Raw genomic sequence first — 27,636 nt, forward strand, 5'->3', positions numbered from 1 at the left:
TTTCACCATACATGTTCCCCTTTCTGGCTCCCTTTCTTTCCCTTTTTTCCTCTCTGCTGGTTTTCTGGCTCTATGTGACTTTAGGCTGTATATCTTCCTCCCCTTCCCCCTCTTCCTCTTTTCTTTTTGTCTCTGTGTTTTTTTCTGGTTCTCTAGTATTTTCCTACACTTGTGCTTTGCTACCCAGCGAAGTTTCGCCCGCAAGCTCTGTGAGTGACAGAGCTACGCGCCAACCACCCCTCCACTGTCTGTGTGGTCAGTGGGGGCCTATGCTCAGATTGCTGTTCCTCTGGGCCAAATACTGGACCTGCTTGTCTCCTTTACTTTCGTGCTGTTATTATGTTTCTATGTTTTGCAGGTCCGGTCTTTGCTGTGGTTGGACTGGGAAATGGTATGCCCGCACGTGTTTGGGTTGGTGCAGGGCGGGGTGGGGGGTGTTGTTGTTTTCTTTATTGTTCATTTTTGTTTTATGTCTATGGGAATGTATATCGAATATTCTGATCTGTTTTTTACGTGTGGATGCACTATTTCAGGAACAGTTATATGCCTGCCTGACCGAGGCTACTCATTTAATGCACTTTATGACCTTTATTATGTCGCGTCGAACGGGACCCCCGAGGCTCCTATGTCACTCATCTTTCCTAGTACTTGATGGCTCAACTTAAATTTCTTACCTGGAACGTCCGGGGATTGGACGATAGAATTAAACGCTCTGCAGTGTTTGCCTATCTCAAGGGCCAGCGTGCGGATGTGGTGGTGCTGGTGGAGACCCATCTGGAGGGCCGTCTTCAGATGGCGCTTCGACGCCCGTGGATCGGCTGGACGTTCCACTCCATGTTTACTTCCCATTCCCGGGGAGTGGCGATTTTAGTGGCCAAATCGGTGCAGTTTGAGCTTCGGGGATCCCTAGTAGACCCTCAGGGTAGATACGTTTTTCTTTCTGTGTTGCTATGCGGAGAGCCCTTCCTGCTCATGGCGTTTTATGTGCCCCCCCCTTTCTCATCCACTATCCTTACTGAAGGCCTAGACTTCATGTTATCTAACCCCCATGTTCCGGTGATCTGGTTGGGCGACTTCAACAATACCTTGAACCCCTCCCTTGACAGATTACACACGACAGCTCCGACAACCCCTTTGCCTACCACGACCAGATTTGCTAGACTATTGACGGAATTTAACCTGTTTGATTCCTGGAGAGCCAGGTATCCCGACAGACGGGCCTACTCCTGTTACTCCTCTGCTCGTCAGTCCATGTCTCGTATAGACTTTATATTGGTCTCCCCCTCCCTCCTCCCACGTTTGGTAGATGCTGGGTTTTCGGCTCGTGGGCTATCGGACCACTGCCCCTACTGGGTGCAGATTGGTTTTGGCAGTAACCGCCCCCTCCCAGCGTGGAAGCTCAACCCCCATTGGCTTGGGCTTCTCCCAGTGGAGGCGGATCTAGCATCGGTTTGGCGACAGTTTTTTACAGACAATATTCACTCTGCGTCCACGTTAGTGGTCTGGGAAATGTTCAAGATCCATGTCCGGTCCCACTTGACAGCTGCAATTAACAAACTCAAATCCGACTCTTTGGAGAGCTATCACAGGGCCCTGAGCAATCTGTCCGCGGCGGAGCGGGCCTTTCAGGCGGCTCCTACGCAGGAGGGAGCTGCACAGTATAAACTAGCCACTAGAGTGGTGACACAGTTGGAGTATGATAGGGCCCGTAGGAAGCTGTTTTTCCAGAAACAGAAATTATTTGAACACGGGGAGCGTGCGGGTAAACTCCTAGCTTATTTGGTTCATTGTGAGGATAGGCCCCCTGTGGTGATTCGTTTGTGTTCCGCGCAGGGAACCCTAATTGCTGACCCAAAACTGGTGGCAGACCCTTCCGGGCATTTTTTCAGGACCTCTATACTTCCACGGCCCCGGCGGATGATTCTATCATGGACGCCTTTTTTGGCCTTGGTGACCTTTCCTCAATTGACTGCCGAGCAGGTTGAGACCTTGGAGGCCCCGCTCAAGGTGGAGGAGGTCTCGGAGGCCATAGCACAGTTCTCAAGGGCTAAGTCACCCGGCCTGGATGGACTCCCGATAGAATTCTATTCTATGTATGTTGAAGACCTTGCCCCACGCCTACTAGCGTTGTTTGTGGATATCTTTGAGACGTCTTCCCTACCCCCGTCCATGCGGGAGGCTCTGGTGGTCCTGATACCCAAGCCTGGCAAGGATCCGCAACGACCTGAGTCCTACAGGCCGATATCTCTCCTCCAGGTAGACGTTAAAATTCTGGCGAAAATACTGGCTACTCGGGTCAACAAGATTATTCTCTCGTTAATACACACTGATCAATCGGGCTTTATGCCTGGCCGCAATACTTCATTCAACCTGCGAAGGCTATTCATGAATTTGCAGGCCACTCATGACAATGTGGGAGCCAGGGTGGTTGTGTCCTTAGACACGGCCAAGGCCTTTGATTCTGTGGAATGGAGATTTCTATGGAGATGTCTGGAATGCTATGGCTTTGGCCCGCGGTTTGTCCGCTGGGTGCAGGTTCTTTACCAGGCCCCGGTGGCTAGGGTGCTGGCCAACGGCTGGACGTCTGATAGTTTCCCTCTGAGTAGAGGGACACGCCAGGGCTGTCCGCTGTCACCACTATTGTATGCCCTGGTCGCCGAACCTTTGGCTATTGCTATTAGGGATCACCCGGGTATCAGAGGTCTCCGCGTTGGGCCCCTGGAGGAGAAAATCAGTATGTACGCTGACGATACGTTGCTGTTTCTCGCTGACCCGGGGCCCTCGTTGAATACTGCACTCTCCCTGATTGGTCGATATGGCCAGTTTTCTGGTCTGAAGATCAATTGGGACAAGTCCCAGATTTTACCTATTGACGATATTTCGTCTTTCCCTTCTAATCCCGAGTTCCCCTTGTGCAGAGTAGATCGCATTAAATACCTGGGGGTTCAGGTCACGGTGAGGCCGACAGACTATGTGTCGGACAACTTGTTACCCCTCCTTACTATGATTAAAGCGAGGACTCAGACGTGGACTAGACTACCGCTGGGGGTGATGGGTCGAGTTAACCTGATAAAAATGGTGTTGCTTCCTAAATTGCTTTATGTGCTGTGGCATTCCCCAATTTATCTTCCGCTCCGTTATTTTCTCCAGCTGGAGTCTCTCCTCAAACCGTTTGTCTGGGGAACCTCCAGGCACAAATTGTCCTGGCGGAAGCTGAAGAACGCTACCAATTTGGGTGGTTTGGCTCTCCCTGATTTTAACTTATATTATATTGCAGCGCAGCTGTCTCATTTTTTCCATTATAATTCCTCTGATAGGGATAGATTTCTGGCACTTCTGGCACCGACTCGGACCCATGCACTCACAGACCCCCTTTCTCTTATTGTATCAGGGATCCGGGGAGCGGATCACAGGGATGGTCGGGCATCAATGCTATATCAATACAGGAGGTTGTGGGACGTTGTCTCCAGCAAACTGGCTCTCCCTGGGCTCCATGAATATACCCCGCTGTGGAACAACGTGTCCCTCCCTGAATTCCGAACTATCCCTGATGTGCATGTGTGGGTTCGACACGGTATTATTTTTCTGACCCATATCGTTGCGAATGGGACGCTTAGGAGCTTTGAGTCCCTGGCCGCTCAATTTCACCTCCCGCGTACTATGCTCTTCCGGTACTTTCAGCTGCGGCATGCGTTCCACACGCAATTCCCTCAACCGGTGCCGGTTCTGCCCCCGGTCCCAGTACTTGAGGTGGTCAGTTGCTCGAATCCTAGTCATCTTATTTCGATATTGTACACTATGCTACACGAGCCGGCCTCCACGGTCCTTGCGTATGCACCTAAGACTAAGTGGGAGGAGGATGTGGGTCCCTTGGAGGATGACGAGTGGAGTGACGCTCTGGATGCCTGTAAATTAGTCTCCCCTAAACTGTCCGACCGACTCACCCAGACTTACATCTTACATAGGGCATACCTTACACCCCTGCTGACTGCCAAATACCAACGAGACGCCACGGACGCCTGCCCTATGTGTAGCCGAGAGCGGGGTACTTTTTATCATCTGATATGGAGCTGCCCCGAAATTCAGGGTTACTGGACTCAGGTAGTTAAATTCCTTCATGACACTATGGGCTCCCCCCTCTCCCTGCTCCCTAAACCGTGCTTGTTGGGAATTTTTCCTGATACCAGTATGAATAAATTTACTACTATATTCTTGCACGAAACTTTATTCTCCGCCCGGAAATTGATAGCGCGCCGATGGATGCGTGATAGACCCCCCACATTTCATGACTGGCTTAGGGAAGTTAATACTGTTGTGCCTTACAAGAAGCTGTTGTACACGCATCGGGGTCGCCCCACAAAATTTAATAAGATATGGGACAGATGGACGCAGGCCCCGGAAACGTGTGCTTAGTCTGGGTTCCCCTCTTATGTTGTGCTGTGCAGGTGGTCTGTCGACCAGCTATTGTATGCCTCGGTCTTCATGTTTTATATTTGGACTTGGTTCCACACAGGAGACGCCTCCTTGACGTACTTTTCGCACTGTTCATGTTTGTGTTTTGTTTTTGTTCTTTTATTTTATTACGCCCTGTTTGATACTTATGTTCAGATGTACCTTGAATTGCTCACTTCATTGACTGTGATTCACTGCATTCCTCTGTTACTGTTATTTACGGATACTTGTACAATAAAGACTCGTTTGATTTAAAAAAAAAAGAAATCACTGATCGCTGCCATTACTTATAAAAACAATAAAAAAAAATAAAAAGTCCATAAATCTATCCCATAGGTTGTAGACGCTAAAATCTTTTGCGCAAACCAATCAAAATACGCTTTTTAGGATTTTCTTTTACCAAAAATATGTTGCAGAATATAAATTGGCCTAAACTGATGAAGAAATTAGATTTTTTACATTTTTTATTGGATGTGTTTTATAGTGATTGTAAAAAATATTTTGCCGCTCTTTTTTTGTTTATAGTGCAGAAAATAAAAATTGAGGAGGTGATCAAATACCACCAAAAGAAAGCTCTATTGGTGGGAAAAAGGACATCAATTTTATTTGGGTACAATGTCGCACGACCGCGCAATTGTCAGTTAAAGCAATGCAGTGCCGTATCGCAAAAAATAGCCTGGTCAGGAAGGGGGTGAAACCTTTGGGGGATGAAGTGGTTAATAAAATAGAAGTCATTTAACATTAAAGTAGTAACAGGGAGTGATATTTTCAGACAAAGAGCTGATCTCCAGTCCAGTGCCATAACATGACAGCTAAAAAGCCAAAGAGAGAAGTTCTCCATCCACACATTCCCAGCCCCCCCCCCCCCCCTGCCCAGAGAGAGAAGTTCAAGTGTAATAAATAAGCCACAGAATGGTAATAACATATTTTTGTCATTTTAAAGTTTTGATAATAGCTACTCGCACATGTAGTGTGAAGACCTACACCATCAACATATAGATAAGGTTTGAATGAGGCAATTTCAAACCTCACTTCCATTGCGAATTAGGAATGGTGCCGCCGGGAATGAAGAAGTGAGCTAAGAAGCATTGAAATTGCCTTATAAAGTGTCGCTGTGTTGGCTAGGTTTGCCACCCTTTCATCAGGCCAAACCCAAATGCTTTAGTGGTGCACTGAGTTTTTTTTATAGCATACATTATAGGATTGTAAAAGATCTGAGACACCTTCGGGTGCCCCAAGGAGAGTAGTAGCGTAGCATGCCGTGGTGAGCTTTGGTTGTGGCCAACTTGCGTTAACAGTGGGAGGGGCCTTAAAAAGCCATGGCTAAATAAAACAAAAGCATTCTTGTACCCATAAAATATGCTTATATTAATAAAACAAATTCCACTGTAAAAAAATGAACTTAGCCTATCATAAAAGTGGACAGTGTCAGTCAGTAGAGCTGTAGACAGTGTCAGTAGGGCAGTGGACAGTGTCTAGACAGTGTCAGTAGGGCAGGGGACGGCGTCAGTAGAGCAGTGGATGGTGTGTGGATGGTGTCAGTGGGGCAGTGGACGGTGACAGTGGGGCAGTGGACGGTGTCAGTAGAGCAGTGGATGGTGTCAATAGAGCAGTGGACAGCATCAGTAGGGCAGGGGACAGTGTCAATAAAGCAGCGGATGGTGTCAGTCAGTAGAGCAGTGGATGGTGTCAATAGAGCCATGAACAGCGTCAGTAGGGCAGGGGACAGTGTCAGTAAAGCAGTGGATGGTGTCAGTCAGTAGAGTAGTGGATGGTGTCAATAGAGCAGTGGAGAGCATCAGTAGGGCAGGGGACAGTGTCAATAGAGCAGCGGATGGTGTCAGTCAGTAGAGCAGTGGATGGTGTCAATAGAGCAGCGGATGGTGTTAGTCAGTAGAGCAGTGGACAGCGTCAGTAGGGCAGTGGACGGTGTCAATAGAGCAGCGGATGGTGTCAGTCAGTAGAGCAGGGGACGATGTCAATAGAGCAGTGGACATCATCAGTAGGGCAATGGACAGTGTCAGTTGGGCAGTGGACGGTGTCAATAGAGCAGTGGACAGTGTCAGTCAGTAGAGCAGTGAACAGTGTCAGTAGGACAGTGGACAGTGTCAGTAGAGCAGTGGATGGTGTGTAGATGGTGTTAGTAGGGCAGTAGATGGTGTCATTAGAGCAGTGGACGGTGTCAACAGAGCAGTAGATGGTGTCAGCAGAGCAGTGGAAGGTGTCAGCATTTATTTCATTTTTTATTATTTTTTATTTTACAATTTCTTTTGGAGCCTGTTGGGGAGCTTTGGTGAAGTGTCAGGGGATCTAAACAGACCCCTGATGTCTTTTGAGATAGAGAAAGGAATCAAGGACACAGATCCCTTAATTCCTTCCTCTGCAGCCTCAGCTGCACTGGACAGTGAATGAATAGGAAGTGCTCTGTGCTGAGCAGCTTCCTGTTCATTCACAAACTGGGTTCCCTTTAAAATCCATACCAGACCCAAAGGGCCTGATATGCATTGGGTGTGGGGAGGTATGCAGGTTTTTTTTCCACAATTTTTATTGCCGGCATGATTTTTTTCCATTTAGCTGTCAGCCAAGAACCCGCTGACAGCTGATGAGTCATCTGTTGTTAAGGGCGCGGCAGCTGGCTTCCTGCTAATTACCTCTAAATTGAACACTGTATTAAACGCAAAATTCTTAGTGAATTGCACTTTTTAAAGCTGATTTACCGCAAGCGTTATTTTTCCGCATTTTCTGGCCATTAATGAACTCTTAGTGAATTGACCCCTATGAATCTTTTTGCTGCTTGTGTCTCCATGCTCCCACCCCTGCAGCACTGTGACAGGAAGGCATGGGGATAATGGCACCCCTCTCAATGAGGACCCAGGGCACATACCCTCCTGCCCCCCCCCCCGTCCCCAGTTTCGGCCCTGCATGACCCTACCTGTGGTCAGCACTTCTGCCTACCAGCACTAGGGTCACCGGTTTGAATGCTAACCATGACACTACCTGTGGTTAGCACTTCTGCCTACCAACACTAGGGCCACCGTTTTGAATCTCAACCATGACACTACCTGCCTGAAGTTTGCATGTTCTCCCTGTGCCTGTGTGGGTTTCCTCCCACACCTTAAAGACTTGCTGGTACGTTTATTTGCCCTAGTGTGTGTATGTATGAATGTGAGTTAGGGACCTTAGATTGTAAGCTCCTTGAGGGCAGAAACTGATGTGAATGTACAATATATATATATATGTAAAGTGCGGCATAAATTGATGGTGCTATATAAGTACCTGTAATAAATATGTAAATACCTGAATGTACATATCCTGGCTATATGTTCATTTTAAGTCTATGCCATACTTTTGCTGTTTGAGTTTCTTTAATAGCTTATCTATAAACTTAAAATTTCCTGAAGTTTGCTATACATTTTATTATTTATTGTTTTAGTGTAAGTATACTTGTTTGGAACTGTTTGGATTATCATATCCACCAAAATTGATGGATTATTGTACATGGACATGTACAGTTGATCTATTTGCTATACTTGCAGCTATAAGTATTTTGATGTATATAGCTGTAGTAGCTGTTTTACATAATGTAACTTTTTTCACTTTAATTATCCAATTAACAAGTTTTTATAATTTTTTTGAATGTTTCTTAGGCTTAAAGTGGAATATTATTGAGAGTGGGTCTTCCCAACAAGAACACAGACAGCAATAACCTGCCTCCACAAGTCAAAAATGTTAATGTACACTTCAGGTTCCTTCATTGCTTGTAAGACTGCATGAGGGAAATTCCTATATACTACTCAACTGAGAGGTTAAAAATGTACTGTATTTGTATGCTCAAGAATCCTCCTAATATTAATCGTAATAAAATGTGAAAAATATGTTAGTAAACATAGCTCTCTGCTCTCCATTATTCTTTTAATACATTTTCTAAAATTGAATTTTTTTCCACTGTAGACAATATTGTTACAATAGCATAGGAACCTGAAACACTATTAACACATTGGCTATGAAGGTCATGATAACTTTCCTTAAAAAGTGGCAGATTATATTGTCAGAAGCTGCAAAAATTCACTGGCAGTTAATATGTGGTGCTTTTTAACTCTTTCAAAATCTGATTTTAAACTAGTCCCTGGTTTCCATTACAACACCACAAACATAAATAATGAATTAGTGGCAAGAATCCTGGCTAACACACAGTTTCACATATGCAATTGCACTCCTCATCTAGAGCTAAAATTCTGCTTAATAAAGTAAATACAGGCAGGGTGGGATTGGCAGGATCGGATCATGGTCCCCTGTGCTACATAAAATCAGGACTTTAACAGACTGCATGGCATGACTGCACTAAAACTGTTGCTTCCCACTGCTTGTATGTTTTTATATAGCAGGCACAAAATTTATTTTCAATATAAATTCCTCTCATTACTAACAGTCTCCATTAGGGCCTAACAGACCATGAAATAGACTTTGCGAGATCAAGAAATGTTCAATGCTAAAAGGCTCGGAAAATATTATTTGGGTTTCTAGCGTTTGAAATTATGGATGGAACGAAGCAGTCGATCACAGTCTGAAGAATACACTCTATAAACTCTTGCAGTACTGAGCACTGCTCAAGTGAGGCGGTCATTAAGTGCAATGTGCTATGCTGTTTCCCTAATGCACTATTGAGATTGTACTGTGCTGTGCTTATCAGGCAATGGAAAATGTCCTAGCATTGTTGGAAGTCTAAAGGACAAAATATTATATTTACTTTGTAATATAATTCTACCTTTGAGTACAGTTTTAGCAAAAAAATACAGCCACCTCAAAATATCATTTTCACTTACATAACTGTTTAACCTATTTTTTTTTTTTTTTTTTTTTTTTACCATGTCTGTACACTTTGAAATACATTTCAAAAATGACAGCCATTTTAAGGTTCTCTTTGCAATATATAAGCAGTGAGACAACAAATTTATTACACATATATACAGAATAACATGTCCCTAGATAAGAGGATACGTGTAAATCTAACAATTGCTGTATGGTGAGACACCATGAAGTGCCCTGTCATTCTGGCAACAGATTTTAAAATTCTTTAAAGGGCAAAGTACCATGACTGTATGGCTCTCTCCATGGAAAAAGATGTTGAATTTTTTAAAATAGACTAAATGACCCAGTTGTACCAGTAAGATAACAGACAAAAGCATTCTATTGGGTTGTACACAAAAGGGTGGCCACATGTGCAGGTTCAGGCAATAATGCCATCTGTTGTCTGATGTATATAGACCACAATGCTTGGTGATCTGGCCATGAAAGTCCTTGCTCAGGTGCTTCTTGTCATGAGCTTAAAACTAATTTTCCTGCTTTGTCACCCTGTCATATTCACCCCTGATAGAGACTTCAAAAAGATGTGCCAACATCTATTGAGCAGGCATGGTCCACCATTGGCAGATGTATAGTAACAAAGTAGAACTACTTCACTACTGTACTTAAGTACCCGAAAGGCAGTATCTGTACTTTCCTGGAGTATAATTTTTTTCTCCTACTTCCACTTTTACTTCACTACATTTTTTCAATGATTTCAATACTTCTACTCCAATATATTTTTTTTTGTGCTGCATAGTTACTCGTTACAATTATAAAAATGACCACTGCCAGAACAGTAGATGGCAGGTTTCATGAAGTTCAAAACATGTGTATTATCAGCGCATGCGAAAATAAATGCTACTGTATGTATAAATAAAAGCTGCATTTGAAATAATAAAAAACAATATGATGTTCAAACTTTTGGCTTCTTTCTTTAATAAATACATAACACAGTACTTGTACTTTTACTTTCAGTACTTGAGTAGCAATTTTTTTTTCAAAACTACTGGTACTTTTACTTTCAGTACTTGAGTAGCAAGATTTAAAAAAAAACTACTTGCAATACTTAAGTACAAAAAATGTTGAATACTACTCAAGTCACTTTTTGATCGAGCACTTCCACTTCTACTCAAGTCACTTTTTGATCGAGCACTTGTACTTTTACTCAAGTATGGGTTTCCAGTGCTTTATACAACTCTGATTTGGCATAAGAATCCTAAAGGTGTACAGACAGAGATGAATACAGATAGGTACACCTACATGCTGACTTCTACTAACTGAGATGCCATACAGGCAAGGCAGCCAGTGTCAACAGCATAACAATGTTGTACTTCCACACTTTTATAGATGAGAAAGTAGGACAAATTGCTTACAGTAGGTGAATTACACATCTTTTCTGAACTTCACAAAGATCAAGAAAAATAATTGTTCTAAAAATGTGCTTTTCTCTACCTCCACATTTTCCTAAAGTTCAAATGAACTTACAGTTTATATCAGCTAAATATATTAGAGGTGCATCAAAACAAAAGGTATGCAAAATCTTACAGTTTACCTTTAAAATGCAGTCACAGTCTGTCACCGGCCAGCATGGTACCACGAAGGACTCTTGTGTGTGGAAGACATGGCCTCTCTGGAAGGGTCCAACACATTCCCTGCTGAATCAGAGCTATAGCTCGGCATTTACTAAACTGTATGCTCCTTGCTAATTGGAGAGATCTATCACTGACTCAGCAGGGGGTACGTTAAACAATGTTTTTTCTCGACTGCATCCAGGCAGGAGACAGGGTTTTCTACTCAGGCTGTTGCTGTTTTTCAAAGAAAACAAACTGTAAAGCTGGCCATAGAGGCATTGTTTTTTTTTTTTTTTTTTCGATCAGCCAGTAGCTGAATATTCAAGGTGGATGGGGGAATCCTCCCCACTGTACTGTTGTATTCTGACAGTTGCGGACTCCTTAGTGGTCAAAATGCACTAATAAGCGCTGTAGCCAATTAACTGCAGCACTGACTGAGTAAAAATTTTACAACCTTCCAGTTCGAGAGAAGCTGACCATTAAATTGGCTTCTTTCAAGTGGGAATGGCCATAGATGGATCAAAAATCAGCCAGTCCTTTCTGAACCAGTCAATTTTCAATCCATTTAAGGTCTGAAACTGAAAGCTAAATTGGTCTCTGTTCTCCTTCTTCCGTTTCCTGACTGATCTCTTACCTTATCCTCTCAGATGTTATGGTTCATCAAACTATAGATGTGTTGTACCTGTACTGCTGCACTTGCTTTTGATACCTATTACTGGGAGTTCTCACTTCTTTCTCCCCCTGGCCTGTATAATAATGCGTTGCTACCTGCTAACTAATTTGACCAGTATTTTGCAGTTACACATCCGTAATATGGTGCATATTCTTGCTATGTGAGAATAAGCCTTGAGGCCTTAATGCCTTCCCTTTTTATTTGTATTTCCATTGAAACCCTAATAAAAAAATTGAACAAGGAAGCTAAGTTGGGCTTTAATGCTATTGTTTGAAAATTCCAGTGCACTACGTTAAGACCTGTCTTCAAGCAACATGTGAGCAGAAGACCTGTATGTGAACTGTTTTATTTGCCAATATATTTTTAATCACATTCACTGACTCTTGTGACTCCCATACCTTTGCCACACAATGTAGCTAAAGTATGACCCCAATACAGGGTATGGGGTGCCTTGTGGTACCCTGTGTCCTCTATGTCCTCCAGCTTGTCCACTGAGGCAAAGAGCAATGTAAAGTGCTCCCTATTTTCCCATAAAAAATGTCACCTTAATATTTATAATAATCAGAATGTGCCTATGTCAGGGAGCCAGGAAATCAAACCACACGGGATGCAGGTAAAACAAAGCAGTTTATTGGAGCAAACAACAATAACACACAGCAAGAGCGAGGAAGTGGGAGCAGGAACAACCCGGGGTCAAGTCCAGAAGCGGGTAGTCATCCAAGCGGGGGTCGAGTTCATAAGCAGGTCCTCTGCCGATGCCAGGTTGTCTTCCGATGCGGGGTCAAGAGCCAGGAGAGTCGTCAGCAAAGCCAGGTCATACATGGAGGAACACAGAACAGAAAACTGCTAGCAGAAACACAAGGGCAAGGACCCATCAGGTGATAGATATAGTAAGGTGTGCAGCATCATCACTGTGCAATGCCCAGGCAGCAGGTAGATGAGTCTATAAGAGGCAGCAGTCTGCACATGTTCAAGATGGCTGCCAGCACGAGGGCAAGGTAAGACCTTGACAGCCTAATAACCTAGGTATAAATTGCTGTAGGCCTACTAAAGAAGCCCAATCAGAGGGAGTAACGCGTATGGGTGGGAGGAGCTGAAGCCTGTGATGTCACACAGTTACTATCAATGTCAGCCTGGTGAGCTGATTATTTATTTGCATGTTACCCATAGTCTCTTGTGAGTGTTTTTATCTTTAAAAGCTTATAATAAATGTGTGAAAACAGAGAGCACTATGGTTTTTCCACTATGTTTTAGGGATTTTTGTGCAGAGGACTTAGGAGAGAGGAGAAAAAAACAGCATCAGCTATACCCAGGACAGGAAGAAAAAGAGTTCTGGCTGCACCTCCTATAGGGATAACCTGTCCAAGGCATATATGACTCTGTAGCAGGGTCAGATATCTGGAGGAGGAGGAGGAGGCAGTGCACCCAAAGATGGTGGGTCACTGGAAGCACTGCAAAGATTGTGTCAATAGTCACTATATCACACATCAGATGTCATTCATTTAATGGGACTGTCTACATATTTATTAATTTTATGGTGTCTCTAATCATGAGTTTTGAGGACTGTGAGTTGGTTTATGACTACTTGTCATTGGCTTTTCAAATATTGAGTTGAGCACCTGTTATCAAATCTGTATTTTGTTTTTGATATATTCACATATTTTTTGCGTTGCACTTATTCTTATAGATTTTTTTTTTTACTCTTTACTTAACATTTACGCTCTTCCTAATGTAGATGCAACTGCCTGATGTTAGGTAATAGAAACTTTGGGAAGTTAATATAAACTGTATTAGCATAATGTGAAAATACAGTTAATGCATTTTCACTACATGCTAGACCAAAGGGTGGGTCTTTATTTGGTTCTTTTTTTTTTTTTTTTTGCTTTGGAGCAGCACAAATAACCTAATTTCACATGCCCAGAAAATCTGCCTGTTCATAAGCCATTTTAAATAGCCCCTAGGGAGATCCATTAATGGATTCAAACAAGACAATGTTGAGTATATTCGTTGCTGACAATGGCATAATAACTGCTACAAGTCATCAGAATTCCAATGTGGTGCAGCTCTGCTGTCACTCAAACATCAAATTCCGACTTCCCATTAAAGACTGTGTCACCGGGCCCTGTTTGTCTCAGCATTATGTGAATACAAGGCATTGATAACACAACACAGAAAGGTCTATGGCAGCAAAGAAGGTTAAATACTCCTCTGAATGTTTATTTTTCTTCTATTCAGTTTGCATGGGTTCACATTATAATGTAGGACTATTATTTTCTGACAGAGGAGCAATATGAAGCAGCACACATATGCCTGTATGCTGCAAGCTTGTGTATTAAAATGTATTCCGGCACGCACAAAGCATTTTATTTGCTGCAGAGGGATTTTGGAGCAGGGTGAGTAGGCAGGAGAGGAGCTGCCTTGTGTGGTGAAGTGCTTGGGGCTGCTGATAAGTTACTGAACACATTCTATTGCTCCAGAGAAGCAGCAGGAGAACAGTAGTATAATGTCTGTACTTTACCAAGACAGCAGGAGGGGATGCCAGTTTACAAGGACTCATAGATTCATTGGTGAAGGAAACAAAGAAATATATGTGATTGCTAGAACATGATTATTCAATGATTCAGGTACTGAGAAGATGGACGTTTAGCTCTTACATACAGTAGTTGACATGATTAGTCAATTTTGAGACCATCAACATAATTTGTCATTTTAAATACAGAGTGCTTTTGTAAAAAAAAAAAAAAAAGAAATTTGCATATCTTTTCTGTCAACACAACTGCAAAAGCAAGATGTTTATCTCTCACTTAAATCTAGTAGATGGGCCGAAGAAAATCATTCCTTTATTCCTCTGCTGCCAGCTGTAAGATTAGGGGTGCTGGAACATATACTATATTACCAAAAGTATTGGGACGCCTGCGTTTACATGCACATTAAATTTAATGGCATCCGAGTGTTAGTCCATAGGGTTCAATATTGAGTTGGCCCACCCTTTGCAGCTATAACAGCTTCAACTCTTCTGGGAAGGCTGTCCACAAGGTTTAGTAGTGTGTCTATGGGAATGTTTAACCATTTAGGGGTCATATATAATTTTTCATCTATTCATTTATCCATAATACAGTATTAAATTGAACTGTTATGAACACAATGGCAACTGTCGCATTGATTGGCATCTATAGGAAGTAGTTATTCTAATTTCGACAGATGTCTGGTAAGAAACTCATAATGACTGTGGTTTACATGGAGCTGGAAAAAAGAAATAAATGGCTTTGTAGAGTTAGGCTGTATCTTTAATAAACAGACAAGGACTCACTGCTCAAGGTGGTGTGATTGCCTGATGACTCACACCGGTGCATGCCTCGGCTCGCCTCCGTGAAAACTTGATAAAGGAAAAGGAATTGGCAGCACTCCAGGTTGAGTCAAAATCCAGATTTATTGACTGGACATCCAAATATGACAATCGTGACAAGGTAGACTCGTTTCACACACTGACTGTGTGCTTAATCATGTTAATAATTAATGATTAAGCACACAGTCAGTGTGTGAAACGCGTCTACCTTGTCACGATTGTCATATTTGGATGTCCAGTCAATAAATCTGGATTTTGACTCAACCTGGAGTGCTGCCAATTCCTTTTCCTTTATCGTGTATCTTTAATAAACTGTATTACCAAAACTATTGTGACGCCTGCCATAGACACACTCCTAAAACTTGTGCACAGCCTTCCCAGAAGAGTTGAAGCTGTTATAGCTGCGAAGGGTGGGCCAATTCAATATTAAACCCTATGGACTAAGTCTGGGATGCCATTAAAGTTCATGTGTGTGTAAAGCCAGGCATCCCAATACTTTTGGTAATACAGTGTATCAAAGATACAGCCTAACTCTACAAACCATTTATTTCTATTTTCCAGCTCCATGTAAACCACAGTCATTATGAGTTTCCACACAGACATCTGTTGAAAATAGAATAACTACTTCTTATAGATGCCAAGCAATGCAACAGCTGCCTAGTCAATACGTTGTGTTCATAACAGTTCAATTTAATACTGTATTATGGATAAATTATTAGATGAAAAATGATATATGACCGCTTAAAAAAAAGTTGTGTGGACCAGTCCGTACTAAGAATGAGTGGATTTGTGCCAATCAGAACCCTTAGCAAATCTAACCAGACGTTAGAACATGAAATTACTGTTGAGAAAGCCCTGCCAGTTTGGAATTGATCATGACTCTCTGAATGTGGTCATTAAGCCAGTTTTCTATCTTTTTATGTGTTGCATTTTCTAAACCAATAGACCATATTTTACACATTCAGCATCTATGAGGAACTGTCTCAAGTCCAAGAACACTACATCCACAGGCACTATTCTGTCCAAGTTTCTAGTTACTGACTCATAAAATCTTGACAAAATCTGCCTTTCATAACACTATGCTGGCTATCATTTATTATGTTATTTTAAATAATATGGTATTGTATGTGAGACCTTAGCAAACCTACATATATCTTTCCTGCAATCGATATCAAACGTAGTAGCTGTTATTTATCACATAAATAGTTATGTCAAATATATTTCCTAAAGTGCACATTTAATTGTTTTAATATGTTGCAAAAAAATCATAATCTATTATCTTTTTATGAAACATGCACTATTTTCCTTTCAATCTGTTAGAGCAGGACTCGACAAACCCCGGGCGCCAGGTCGCATTTGCGACTAGAATTAGCGACCTGGTGCCTGGGGTGCCCTGCAGGAGGTGTCCTGTCCCTTTTGCCTCCCCACCTCCTCCCCGAGTGCACGGACGGAATTGATGCCCCGGCTTTTCGGCCTTCTTCTGTGAGATGAGAGAGGCTTCCAATGGGGAACTGGCGCCCTCTTGTGGTGGCCGGGAGTAATGACTGTTTCCACTGCCTATTCTCAATGCATTCCCATCTCCTTCCCAAGAAGAGATGAGAGGGAAGTTTTTGCAGGCTTCATCTCCCTGTCCAGTTACCTTTGCTTTAAGGTAAGTGGACAGGGAGTGTGGTGATTATTATTAATTTATTTTTTAAATTAAAAAAAAAAATAATAATAATAATCTTTTTTTTCTTTTTTTTTTAATTATTAAAAAAAATTAAAAATAATTTATTTTTCTTTTTTTTTTTTTTTTTCAATTCTTATTATTAAAAAAAAAAATATATATATATATATATATATATATATATATATAATCTTTTTTTTTTTCCTCATCGCCATGCCACAGCCACAGCCGAAGGCCCCTTTCACACGGGCTGTCTGATCAGGTCCGCCTGTCAGTTTTTCAGGCAGACCTGATCGGACCCTTCATTCTCCTCTATGGAGTGGTAATCTGCCACCATCTGATCCTGTCCGCCAAAAACAGACGGATGGTGGTTCTATTTTCTATCCATCTCGTGGATTGGATCAGATGGCATTGGATGGAAAGAGACAGATGGCATTGGATGGAAAGAGACAGACAGTCTGTTTCCATAGAGGAGAGTGGGGTTCTAGTCGTATTTTATGTGTAAATTTAGTATCCGTTTTATTAAATAAAGCTTGGTTGTTAGTTTAAAAAAAAAAAAAAAAAACTGGCTCCTATCTTTTTTAGCTGGCTCCTAGCTTTCAGGCAAATTTGTCAAGCCCTGTGTTAGAGTATCTGACATAATGCTTTGTAGCACTGAATAAATGAAAAGCAATTGTTACATATTCCTGATATGTGCCTGATGTACCATGTACTTGTATGAGAAAGTATCCTGTTCTCTTTGTATTGCTTCCTTTGTGTGAAATCCCTGATGTTCCTGCTAGTTCCCAATGTTTTCCTATTAGAAACTGACCACACTAAGCATGGTAAACACATTGTGGTCAGTTTTTTTAGCTGTCCTCCTCTCCTCCAATGATGGGTGGAAGATCCAATGATGATGGCTGCACAGCCATTCACTGGGAAGCTCAGTGTGCTGCTGCTTCTTCTTCCCCCAGCTCTTTTGCAGCTGAAAACAGAGAGAATGTGATCACTTGTTAAAAAAAAAGGGAGAAAAGGTATTTATAAAGTTTTTTTATACCTATACAAAAATGTTTTGCCCTTCATTTCAATTTTAAACTGAATGGGTTGTTTTACAAAGTGATCGTTTACAATCACTTTAAGCTACTCGGTCATCTACATGAGAACACTATTAACAGTGTTGCTGACTAATAACTTATAATAGTCCTTGTGCTTTACATTAAAGAATAAGAGAAATGTTTAATAGCCATACCACACCTACAATGTGTATATATGCTGCCAAAAACAATTCCAGACTACATTTTGCCACTTCAAAGAGACAGCAGTAGTCATCTTTCAAACTGCTCTAAACTGATGGGAAGTAAATTTAATTAGTTGTTTTGGATTATGTTTTTGTCCATCCACTACATGTATACATATATAAACTGTATATACATTATGCATGAAATGATGTATGTGTCTACGTACGAGTGCGTGCTTGTGTACAAACAGTATTTGATCATGCATAGGAGTCAGGCAGTATATCTTTGCTGCTGTTCCATTTTATTGTGAGCAACAGTATATGATTAATATGGTGTACCCTTTCATGTAGGACAAATAGAAGTACCTGGTCACCTGAAGCATATAGGTTAAAGATCCTAGTGAGCAGTGTTCTATGAGGATGCCTCTTCCTAACTACACAGGGTACAAAGTTTACAAATGTTTCAACTCTGGACAAGGGTTTTAAATCATTAGGGGACATAAGAGATTTCCCTTTTCCAAACCAAAACCAGACTCCATTTCGCCTCTTCAAATAGGAACGGGCATAGTGCTCTAATTTACAGAGACTGACCAGGAATCCGTTTTCCTACATACTGTTTACTGATGCAAAGTAAACTTGAATGGTTTGCTTCGGGTTACTTACTTACTCACCTCCACCCCTATATATACTGTACATACAGTGTATATATGTATGAATTTATATATTGTAGATATATATAAGCTGCCTCTATGTACATACACAGAAGCCAGGTGGAATAGACTTTACTGCTGTCCCATTTGAATGAATGGAAGAGATGAGAGGAAGAAAGAAGTCTTATTTACATTATATTATTTCTAGGCCCAATGCCAGTATTTGATCATATTCTGTAGCAGTAAGCAATTCAGTCATTTATGCAAGAGCCAGTAATTTATGCAAGTACTCCATATTTGAAGTTTTTTTTTCCCCCCTTTAAGACACCACCTCCTCCTCAAAATAGTTTACTCCTTTGGTCTACGTGACTGTGCTCTTCGTTCGCTCTCATCCTACCTATCCCACCGCACCTTCAGTATCACTTACAATTCTACTCCCTCTTGTTTTTTCTGTCGGGGTCCCCCCAAAGTTCTGTTCTTGGACCCCTCCTATTTTTTATCTACACCTCCTCCCTGGGTCAGCTGATAACCTCACATGCCTTTTAATATAATTTCTACACTGATGACACCCAAATCTATTCCTCTACCCCTCAGCTCACTCCATCAGTCTCCTCACACATCACTAGACATATCAGGCTGGATGTAACACCAAATCCTCAAACTCAACTTTTCCATAGCCAAGCTCATAATATTTCCTCTCCCACTTGCCCCTTCCCCTGACTTCTCTTTAAAGATCAATGGCACAACCAACAACCCATCCCGCATGCCAGGGTGCTAAGTGTTATCCTGGACTCTGAACTCTGCTTTCAGGCCCACATCCAATCACTTTCCAAAGCTTGCCGCCTCAACCACCACAACATCCCCAAAATAAGCCCCTTCCTAACCAATAACACCACAAAGCTCCTCATTCACTCCCTGGTTATCTCTCAGCTCAACTACTGAAACTCCCTCCTCAGTGGCTTATCTTTAAATAGGCAATCCCCTATTCAGTCCATCATGAATGCTGCTGCCATACTCATCCAGTGTCTGCTACCTTTCTCCGACAATCCCTCCACTGGCTGTCACTCACCCAACTAATTAAATTTAAAATACTAACAATAACGTACAAAGCCAACCACAACTCCCAGCTACATCACTGACCTAGTCTCACAATATCAACCAAATTGTTCTCTTCATTCCTCCCAAGACTCCTCCTCTCCCATCCTTTGGAATTCCCTACCTCAATTTGTCTGACTATCTTCTACTCTATCCACTTTTAGGCAATCCCTAAAAAAAATTCTCTTCAGTTAAGCCTATCCTGCCTCCCCCTAACAACTGTACTTTTATGTTCTCTATCAGCTCATTCCACACAGTTATTGCCTTTTGTCACTTGACCCTCCCATTTAAATTGTAAGCTCTAATGAGATGGGCCCTCTGATTCCTCCTGTATTGAATTGTATTTTAACTGTACTGTTTGCCCTAACATTATAAAGTGCTGCACTAACTGTTGACACTATATAAATCCTGTATAATCATAATAAAAATAATAATAATAATAATACTAATTGGGAAGAAATGATTTCAGGGTTTTCTTTGTCTTTCTCTGAAACCTCACATAGGTGAATATGTTTATAGGGCTGTACCTTATTTGAGACTTCCCAAGGGCTAAACTGGGAGTCACTTTTTTTCAAACACTTTGTATATTATTGTACCTTAAATTATTATTATCACTAAACAAAGATATTCAAGCTTGTGACCTGGTGGCAGGAATGGATTAACCTGATCTTAAGAACTCCACTGCCACCACCTAATCCTGACATAATTAGCTACTACTGGAAAAGCCATGAACCAAGCTGACCTCCAATACACTTTATTCATGCCCCAGATAACATCCCACTGTAAACTGCCTTTAAAAAATTCCACTGCTTTCATATTTTCTACTACAACAAATTAAGAAATATACAGTGCCTTGCGAAAGTATTCGGCCCCCTTGAACTTTGCGACCTTTTGCCACATTTCAGGCTTCAAACATAAAGATATAAAACTGTATTTTTTTGTGAAAAATCAACAACAAGTGGGACACAATCATGAAGTGGAATGAAATTTATTGGATATTTCAAACTTTGTTAACAAATAAAAAACTGAAAAATTGGGCGTGCAAAATTATTCAGCCCCTTTACTTTCAGTGCAGCAAACTCTCTCCAGAAGTTCAGTGAGGATCTCTGAATGATCCAATGTTGACCTAAATGACTAATGATGATAAATAGAATCCACCTGTGTGTAATCTAGTCTCCGTATAAATGCACCTGCACTGTGATAGTCTCAGAGGTCCGTTTAAAGCGCAGAAAGCATCATGAAGAACAAGGAACACACCAGGCAGGTCCGAGATACTGTTGTGGAGAAGTTTAAAGCCAGATTTGGATACAAAAAAAATTTCCCAAGCTTTAAACATCCCAAGGAGCACTGTGCAAGCGATAATATTGAAATGGAAGGAGTATCAGACCACTGCAAATCTACGAAGACCTGGCCGTCCCTCTAAACTTTCAGCTCATACAAGGAGAAGACTGATCAGAGATGCAGCCAAGAGGCCCATGATCACTCTGGATGAACTGCAGAGATCTACAGCTGAGGTGGGAGACTCTGTCCATAGGACAACAATCAGTCATATACTGCACAAATCTGGCCTTTATGGAAGAGTGGCAAGAAGAAAGCCATTTCTTAAAGATATCCATAAAAAGTGTCATTTAAAGTTTGCCACAAGCCACCTGGGAGACACACCAAACATGTGGAAGAAGGTGCTCTAGTCAGATGAAACCAAAATCGAACTTTTTGGCAACAATGCAAAATGTTATGTTTGGCGTAAAAGCAACACAGCTCATCACCCTGAACACACCATCTCCACTGTCAAACATGGTGGTGGCTGCATCATGGTTTGGGCCTGCTTTTCTTCAGCAGGGACAGGGAAGATGGTAAAAATTGATGGGAAGATGGATGGAGGCAAATACAGGACCATTCTGGAAGAAAACCTGATGGAGTCTGCAAAAGACCTGAGACTGGGACGGAGATTTGTCTTCCAACAAGACAATGATCCAAAACATAAAGCAAAATCTACAATGGAATGGTTCACAAATAAACATATCCAGGTGTTAGAATGGCCAAGTCAAAGTCCAGACCTGAATCCAATCGAGAATCTGAGAATCTGTGGAAAGAACTGAAAACTGCTGTTCACAAACGCTCTCCATCCAACCTCACTGAGCTCGAGCTGTTTTGCAAGGAGGAATGGGCAAGAATTTCAGTCTCTCGATGTGCAAAAGGTGGCGCTACAAAGTATTAACTTAAGGGGGCTGAATAATTTTGCACGCCCAATTTTTCAGTTTTTTATTTGTTAACAAAGTTTGAAATATCCAATAAATTTCGTTCCACTTCATGATTGTGTCCCACTTGTTGTTGATTCTTCACAAAAAATTACAGTTTTATATCTTTATGTTTGAAGCCTGAAATGTGGCAAAAGTTTGCAAAGTTCAAGGGGGCCGAATACTTTCACATGGCACTGTATTCCTTATACTAACCAATAAATCTTTAAGTTTGGCGGAGCCTCTGTCTCCTTAAATCTTTAAGGAGACAGAGGCTCCTCTCAATTTATACACATATTCTTTTAATTGTAGGTGGTAGACCAATTTTTATCATCTCGAGGAAATTGTGCAAATTCCTCCAAATAGCTTTACAACCAACAACATACAGTCTCTTTTTGTAACCCTCCAGCAGAAAGTTAAACAAGGGATGCAGCTCCCTCTGGACCTTAAGGGCATGGTTAAATTGCTGTAATTATACTTGTTCAAAATCGACTTTACATTTAGTCATTGCTATTTGTATGGTCCAGCTTACCGTCTTCAAAATACTTAATAGTATTTGTATCCCCTCTCTGTATGTATGTGTGGTTAGGGGGTGCTGCATCGTATTTATGTTTGTGTGTGGTGGGGTAGGATGCTGCAATCTATTATATATGTAATAGGGGTGCAAGGGCTGCACCATATATGTGTGTGGGCAGGGGGCTGCATTGTATGTATGTGAGGTGGATACAGGAGGAAGCATTGTTTGTATGAGTGGAGGGCAAGCGCCTGGATTGTATGTGTTTGAGAGAAGTGGAGGCTGCCCCCCTCCCACCCCAATTTTCCTCCCAATCCCCCCTCCTAGCACAAATCCCCCCCCCCCTCCAAATTTTCCCTCCTAGTATAACTATCCCTATTCATCCCTACTACAAATCCCCCCCCCCCCCTCCAAATTTTCCCTCCTAGTATAACTATCCCTATTCATCCCAAAAAAAAAAAAATCCCCTCCTAGCACAAATTCCCTCCCCCCTCTACCAAATCACCTCTTCCTCCCAGTACAAGTCCTCTTCTCCCATCCCCCCTTCCACAAGGTTGCCAAATCCTGTACAGAGCCCATATTGTGCTGGAAGTCCTTTGAAGGTTCTCCGCATATGGGGATGAGCAGAGTATGAATGTGTTGGCCATATTTTAGGGGTGGTAGAGCGAGTAGTCTCATTGATAGTAATGCTTATGGTAGCATGGTCTGACTATGAGATGGTATAGATTTCAGAGCCACTCGTTGCTTGGAGTATCCATTTGTCCACTAAGAAAAAGTCAACACGTGAATATGAGTTATGCATTGTTGAGAATTTGTGTTCCTGTGGGTGGTGACATCTCTGCACGTCAAAGAGTTTGTTAAAGTGAAGAAATTTGGCCAAGGGGAATTGCAATCTCAGGGGTGAGGAGGAGGAGTCTAGGTGGTAGTCGGGAACTATGTTGAAGTCCCTGCATAGTAGGACATGTCCCTTTTGGATTCACTGTACTAGTCTCTTCATGAGTTTGTTCAAGGAGTGTATTTGTCGAGAGTTGGGGACATGGAGGGAGACCATATATTTGACATTGTCAATCTTGACAATTAGAATTATATAGCGACTGTTAGGGTCTATGCTGCAGTCTAGAGGCTAAAAGGTGATTGTTTCCCTTTTTGCTATGAGCACTTCCCATTTTTTCTCTGGGCTATTGGCCATAAAGATGTGTGGAAAGGTTTTGTGTGTACATTTAGGGGCTGCTGCAAGCGAGGTTGCTTGAGGAGGTGGCTCGGGTATGATGTCCCAGGAGTGAAGTAGAGCCATGCCTTTACTCACAGAGGTGACATTATGCGATGCTCCATTTTTTCAATAAGCTTGGTGTGATTACTCCATTTGTAGGGGATGTTGTGATTGCAGCAAACTTTCGTCACTGTGGCGAGTTGTCTCCTTGTATCTAAGGTATATTTGGAGAGGTCTGTGTACATTTGGATGTTAGCATAGGGAGCTGGAAGATGATCTAGAGATCTGGATTTAGCAAGGAGCTGTTCTTTCTGTGGAAGAAATGGATGCACATGATGACATTGCGAGGGATTTTCTTTGGCAAGTGCGGTGGCTTGGGTAGACGATGAATGCGGTCAATGGTCAGGTCTAGAGGAGTTGTTTTAGACAGTAGAGTGCTAAACATTTCTTTGGCATACTGCATAAGATCAGAACAGATGAACAGATTCTGGGACTCCCTGCAATTTTAAATAATTGCGCCATTTAATAGTTATCTTCCAGGTCTGCTATTTTTGCTTTCATCCATTTATTATCCTCTATGTTGTCGTAGTGGGCATCCACCAAATCATTTATTGTTGTAGTCATGTCTCCCATAGAATTCTCTATGTGGTTAACCCTCTCACCAATTGAGTTTGAGAATTTGTAGGTGAGTGAAGCAAAATCAGCATGGAGGGAGTTCTGCAGCTAAAGGAGCATATCTTAATGGTGGATCCATCACTGGCTGATTATTGGTAGGGAATGAGGCTATGGAGGAGCGGTGGGGAGAGTGTATTGTGTGTTCGACTGCAGAATGGCTCATTTTCAATGGCTCATCCTGCAGACTGTCATCCATCCTTATTCTGGCCTTTTCTGGACTGGCGCAGAGGTTACCAGGCGATAAGGGGGGTTCAATGAGGAGCATTTATTGCATGATCCTTCAGAACCAGGCTGCCCATCAGGCAAGTCTGCCTAATGACCTGTGTGGACAGAGGAGGAGGCAGGAGCGGCGGCGCCATCTTGTCGGCCCCCTAGTGCTGGCTGAAGTTAAAAAGCTGTTAGCTTTTAAGGGCGTCTGTCATCCTTTCGTTTTCGGGACATTGCCGCTGTGCACCAGAGAACGTCGGGCAGGTGTGGAGGTGATGCGGGTGATAGTTGGGTCCCCCGAGTGCCATAATTAGCCCTGTAAGCTCTGGAGCTGGACTCCTTTGCTGCCATCCAGTGCTCATGCTGGCCACGCCTCGAGAATTTGTTTTCTATAATAGATATAGACATATGGAAAATTATTCCACATGAACTTGTTCTAGTAGATACAAAAGAATGCTTCACAAATGGCAACCTACTTTTATAATAGTTAAAACAACACATGCTACAAAAAACAAATAGAGTAATCTTTGTTCAGGCATTGTCCAGAGTCACAATCCATTTCCTTTACTGCTGGCACAAGTCATGCAAACATGGTCTCTGTGTGGTTCTTTACAGAGATCACAAATGTCAGACGCAGACCAGCCCTTGCTGCTTCTTTTTTCTTGTTACAGTGTTGCAGTCTGATCATTGGGGAGAGGAGAAAATATTTCCTCCTGCCTACAGCAGATCCTCGAAGGATAGTTTTCAGACATATGGTACATCTTTTTTTAAAACATTTTTCTGTTGCTATATATTGTGACATACAGTGGGGATCAAAAGTTTGGGCACCCCTGGTAAAATGTTTTATTAATGTGCATAAAGAAGCCAAGGAAAGATGGAAAAATCTCCAAAAGGCATCAAATTACAGATCAGACATTCTTATAATATGTCAACAAAAGTTTGATTTTATTTCCATCACTGACACTTTCAAAATGACAGAAAACAAAAAAATGGCATCAGCAAAAGTTTGGGCACCCTGCAGAATTTATAGCATGCACTGCCCCCTTTGCAAAGCTGAGACCTGCCAGTGTCATGGATTGTTTCTCAATCATCGTCTGGGAAGACCAGGTGATGTCAATCTCAAAGGTTTTAAATGCCCAGACTCATCTGACCTTGCCCCAACAATCAGCACCATGGGATCTTCTAAGCAGCTGTCTAGAAAACTGAAACTGAAAATAGTTGATGCTCACAAAGCTGGAGAAGGCTATAAAAAGATAGCAAAGCTTTTTCAGATGTCAATATCCTCTGTTCGGAATGTAATTAAGAAATGGCAGTCTTCAGGAATAGTGGAAGTTAAAGCAAGATCTGGAAGACCAAGAAAAATATCAGACAGAACAGCTCACAGGATTGTGAGAAAAACAATTCAAAACTCACGTTTGACTGCACGATCCCTCCAGACAGATCTGGCAGACACTGGAGATGTGGTACACTATTCCACTATAAAGAGATACTTGTACAAATATGGTCTTCATTGAAGAGTCATCAGAAGAAAACCTCTTCTACGTCCTCACCACAAAAATCAGCGTTTGAACTTTGCAAATGAACATATAGACAAGCCTGATGCATTTTGGAAACAAGTTCTGTGGACCGATGAGGTTAAAATTTAACTTTTTGGCCGGAATGAGCAAAGGTATGTTTGGAGAAGAAGGAGCACAGAATTTAATGAAAAGAACCTCTGTCCAACTGTTAAGCATGGGGGTGGAACAATCATGCTTTGGGGTTGTATTGCAGCCAGTGGCACAGGGAACATCTCACGAGTAGAAGGAAAAATGGATTCAATAAAATCTCAGCAAATTTTGGATCTGTGAAAAAGCTGAAGTTAAAGAGAGGATGGCTTCTTCAAATGGATAATGATCCTAAACACACCTCAAAATCCACGGGGGATTACATCAAGAGGCGTAAACTGAAGGTTTTGCCATGGCCTTCACAATCTCCTGACCTCAACATAATTGAAAATCTATGGATAGATCTTAAAAGAGCAGTGCGTGACAGACAGCCCAGAAATTTCAAAGAACTGGAAGACTTTTGTAAGGAAGAATGGGCAAAGATACCTCAAAGAAGAATTGAAAGACTCTTGGCTGGCTACAAAAAGCGTTTACAAGCTTTGATACTTGCCAAAGGGGGCAGTACAAGATATTAACTCTGCCGGGTGCCCAAACTTTTGCAGACCCCATTTTTTTGTTTTCTGTTATTTTGAAAGTGTAAATGATGGAAATAAAATCTAACTTTTGTTGACATATTATAAGAATGTCTAATCTGTAATTTGATGCATTTTGGAGATTTTTCCATCTTTCCTTGGCTTCTTTATGCACAATAATACAAATTTTTACCTGGGGTGCCCAAACTTTCAATCCCCACTATACCAGATTCATACAGGCTTGTAAAGTTACAGTAAGTTCCATTTTAAGTTTTAGATACAGTACAATGGTCCTGGGATTAAGCATGCCAGCGGTGACGAGTGTTCCTTACCACCACATCGCAAACAGATTGATTAATCATATCATCTCTGCCAAAAAGAAAATATACTCTTAGAGTAAAACACTTTTATGTGTATATATTCAAGGAAAAGTTTTACAAAGCTCTTTTCCAAAGGTAATTGATAGCATTCCCAGGAGTCTGAATAACTGCTAAAGGAAATGGTATGTGAATATAAAAACAATCACTTTGAATTGTAAATGTAAAATACTGCCTACTCCCATAACTGATGAAGGCATTTTACAAAAATGTGATGGATATAGCACCGTTAGTAAAACAGTTCCTCACCAGCACAGGCCCTGACGCTCCTGCAGATTTCATATTTTTAGCATAGCAGGAACTATTTCACAATCACAGACACATTTCATGACCAGTTATCATGACATTTAGACAAATACTTTCACATTTCTTCTGTTATATTGCTCCCAGAGGCTCCCGGCTAGTGTATTATGTATTTGGTTTGACGATGCTGCTGCCTAACTGTGTTCTACAAATTAAAGGAAAAAGTCATCCAAGTCTAAGTGAGAATTTAGTAGTAAATGAAATGTAAATACTTTACAGGTACCATCAATATAATTGTTTTGCTCATATTTGTCCTTTCTATGCTGTTTTTGCTGGATTTACATACTAGTCCAACAGCTCATGTTTTTTTAAATATACAAATCACAAACAGTTTTTTCTTTTACAATCATGGAGGTAATTCAGTAAAAATTAGTAGCAATGCCACTTTTCTGGCATTATGGCCCCTTTAAAAAGGCCTGTGCC

Source organism: Pelophylax lessonae, assembly GCF_965119305.1.
Source record: "Pelophylax lessonae genome assembly, chromosome: 3".
In the NCBI taxonomy this organism is placed as follows: domain Eukaryota; kingdom Metazoa; phylum Chordata; class Amphibia; order Anura; family Ranidae; genus Pelophylax; species Pelophylax lessonae.